Below are 4,007 nucleotides of genomic sequence, written 5' to 3'. Positions count from 1 at the left end.
GGGGCGTGGTCAGTTGGGCGGAGGCGGGGCCGAGGTTGAGAGGGGCCCCTGAGGCGAGAGGCGTCGTGGAGGCCTCGGGAGGGGGGGGAGGGGGGCGGCCTTTTCCCGCCTCAGCGCCTGTCTGAGGGCGGGCTCCTGTCAGGGGCTGCCTGGGAAGGCTGTGTGGTGGTTGGGGTTGGATGGATTTAAAAGTGAAGCGTTTTGCGGCTAGGAGCTATCGAGGGGACTCAGCAGAATCTCTCAGAGAAAATTATATATGTGTTTTCTAATACAGTGTCTTAAAACCTGCCTGGCTGTCCAGGAGTACCCAGCTCTGATACGCCAGGAAGAGGACTGTGGTTTTCAAGCCCTGTGGTGTTAACATTATTGCCCTGTCCTTCTGCCCAGTGCCCTTGCGTGGGGCTAGTAGAGCTTAAAACTGAGGAAGAAAACCTTAAAGAAGTGTGGGAGAAGAATTGCAACCACGTTTCTCTCCCAGAAGAATAAATACATATGTTTCAATTGTATATACCAGCTTCCATTGCAACCTTGCTGCAAAAAGGATGGATATCGTTCAGAATTTCATGAAATAGCCAACAAAGATGCAGACAGTGTGGATTTTTCTAACAGTGGTTACAAAGAAGATTGTTGGAAAAGAAATCCACAGCCTGCAATTTGTTACATATATGATACAGACATAGAATCATAGAATGGCCTGGGTTGAAAAGGACCACAATGATCATCTGGTTTCAACCCCCTGCTATGTGCAGGGTCACCAACAACCAGACCAGGCTGCCCAGAGCCACATCCAGCCTGGCCTTGAATGCCTCCAGGGATGCGGCATCCACAACCTCCTTGGGCAACCTGTTCAAGTGAATGTATGTACACACACACGTATATAAAATGTACATTGTTCTAAACAGTGGCAAAAATGAAGCAATTCAGCCACCCAGCCAAGATGCAGAGATGCCTATAGCACTGAATTCTAACAAGAGGACAGGGGGAAATAGTCTCAAATTAAAAAAGGGGAAATTTAGACTGGATATAAGGGACAGTTTTTTTAGGATAAGGGTAGTGAAGTATTGCTCAGAGAGGTGGTGGATGCCCCATCCCTGGAGACAGTCAAGATCAGGCTGACTGGAGCTCTGAGCACTGGTGGAGATGTGGGCTGTCCCTGTGCATTGCAGGGAAGTTGCACGAGATGGCCTTTAAGGGTCCCTTCTAACTGAAATGATTCCATGATTCTAAGAGCATGCAGCTGCTCCCACTGCAGTGCTTTACCACAGAGGGAGGCAGCAGGCCTGGCCTCGAGGAATTTCTGATCCGTGGTTGTGCCCCATCTAGTTTCTGGGGAAAAATACTTAAAACTCTGGAGTCCTGTTTCACTCCCAGTGAGCATATTCCTACAGTCAACACGTGTAAATGTTTTGCTGTGAATCTTCAAATCACTGTATTCGTTTATTGCAGAAAAATATTGTTCCACATCTCGCTGTGTGTTTTCTCTCACAAATCTAACACTCCCTCGGCAGCAGTACATGCAGAGATACCAGTATTGCAGGTTTCTGGGACTTGTATTTTAGGTTTGCCTGCCTAGTCCTATGACAAACACTTGCATGGGGAGTGAGTGCAATGCCACTGCTTGCACTGCATCCCATTGTGCAAGTTTCAACCTGTTGTTTAGCTTTAGCTTCTCCAGACAAGAGTCTTGCAATTGCAAGCAGTCCCTTACAGGTTAGATCGGGCACAGATGAATGGGAGTTAGTACACACTGGCTGGTGGAATTGGTTCTGTTAGCTGCAGAGGCTGAGAGCTGCTGCTCCTAAGCCATTAGGAAGATTTATCGCAGCTTTAGCTGTGTTGTAATCCAGCAAGTGCTTGATCTTTTACCCGCCCAGACACTGCAGGCATTTTTAATTATCCAATGGTTAATTTACATGGAAGCTTTTGCTGAAACAATAAATTCATACCTCTGTTATTATTCGCTATGAGTTTCTGTATCAACATTTATATTTGGATAAACCCAAGTAGCTTCCTACTCGCACTGAGACAAAGTGGTTGATTAAGAGCAAGTTCAAGAACCATCTAGCACTAAAAGCATCTGTTTCTGTGCATGGAAAGGGCAATTATAGTGTATAATAGGAGAACATGTGCTGCAGTGCTTCTTTTCTATGCAGGACTGAGGAGATACAAACTTCTTGTCTGATGAAAGGTACATTTTGCAAGGCTTGACAAATGCAGTTCTCACTGTGTGCTTTGTGTTTTGTGTGTGCTTTAAATATTGGTGAGTTGTTTTTACAACGTACACTGTTAAACTCCTGTCAAACAGCTACCTGTTTACTCATCTTTTCTAAAGAATTTGGAACTCACTTTGCTTTGAGGGGAGCTGCCATTTATGGTGATGCATAATGTGGAAATAGGGTGAAGGAGGGGATGTGTCTCCCCTCACTCCCATTCCTGCATCATTTACAATACCATCGTAACAGAATCGAGACCAATCCATGCTGTTTCCTTTCTTTGCTTTCGAGGCACTCTGAAGTGTGTACAGGATGTTCCATCTATGATTCTTTATACATTGCTTGAACTAAACCTGAAATAACCCTGTAGAACATGTGCATGGCTTCATCCCCATTTTACAGATTGGAGGGTGAGGCGCAGACAAAACAACACTTTATTGGAAATTGCAGTATAAGCTAGTAGGAGATTCAGATTTCCATCACGACTCCTGACATTTGTCCTTGCCACTAGAATGTGTCCCCCTTTCAGTGCCACGGGATGTTTTATAATAGGAGAAAAAAAAAAATTGGTTTTTAGCAGAGCTGTTCTACATTAAAAGGAAGCATTTATTTTCATTGATATCAGCTCAGTGAAGGCTTGACCCTGGGCTCACAATGGGAGTTTTATCCTTGACTTTAATGGAAGAACAATCAAGGTCTCATGATATTACATCCCAAAGAAAGGAAAATACCGCAGTTTGTATCAATAAGATAAATGCTTCGCAGTTAGAGGAAGCTCCTATATTCTTGCAATACATGGTTTATTAGATTGATCAGATGTCTTCAGCTATTAATCAGTTTTGGCAGATGTTTATGGCTTTGTATACTTCAAAGTAATGGAGATTATCCCTTAATTATCTCACTGCAGCCCATTCATTGTTTCCTAAATAGTGCCATTACAACAGTAAATTGCAACAGTAAAACAGTGTCAATACAAAGTTATGGAGTTCCCATTTTATGCTGCTTTCATAAAGTTAACACAGTCTATTTGAAATATCGCTGTTATTTCAACATAGTGACCTATTTGATGGGGCAGAGGAGATTTTGATGAGAATACAATAAAGCATTAAATGTACTGGGACTCTGCTTTCACTAAAGTAAAACATAGCATATTCCCTTTTGGAATGTACGTACTCGTAAGAATTAAACTAACACTTTTTTGATCACTTGCAGTTTTACCAAATGCTGTGAATTCCAAAGATTTTGTGCTTTTAAATGTGATGTATTTATTTCTTTATGTCTATGCCAAAAGAAATGAGAAAAACCGAGGCAAGATTGGTGTTCAGAGGATACTATTGCCGTGCCACAGGAGGATAAAGGAACACCTAATCAATCAGAAGAAAGCAGCTGCTTTTTGTATTGTCATCAGATCTGGCAGCAATTCATAAAGTAGCAGTTGCATAACAATCTCCATTCTATGTCCCTTTTTACTTAGCTGTAACTATACCTAACTTTATGAGCCGCCTGTTTCAGGCTGAGTCGCTCTGGTGGAATTGGAAGTACTGTCAAGCCTGGAAAGATTGGTGCTTTCAGAAACTGTAACATAAAGTGTTTCCTTCCTTGCCCCCCAATACAATGTTGTTGGAGAAAAGAGAACATAGAATATGTTGGTTTCTCTTTACTTCTTTTTTATTCTCCTTGCCGTTCTCTGTGTGTAAGCTAGCAGAAAATGTAGGTTCTTAGCATGTGTTAAACTAGTGCTGAGATAAAACTTTCTGCTTTTCTTTTTTCTTTTTTCTTTTTTCTTTTTTCTTT

This window comes from Meleagris gallopavo, chromosome 6 (genome assembly GCF_000146605.3).
Source record: "Meleagris gallopavo isolate NT-WF06-2002-E0010 breed Aviagen turkey brand Nicholas breeding stock chromosome 6, Turkey_5.1, whole genome shotgun sequence".
Classification (NCBI taxonomy): domain Eukaryota; kingdom Metazoa; phylum Chordata; class Aves; order Galliformes; family Phasianidae; genus Meleagris; species Meleagris gallopavo.
Note: the sequence above shows the minus strand (reverse complement) of the source record.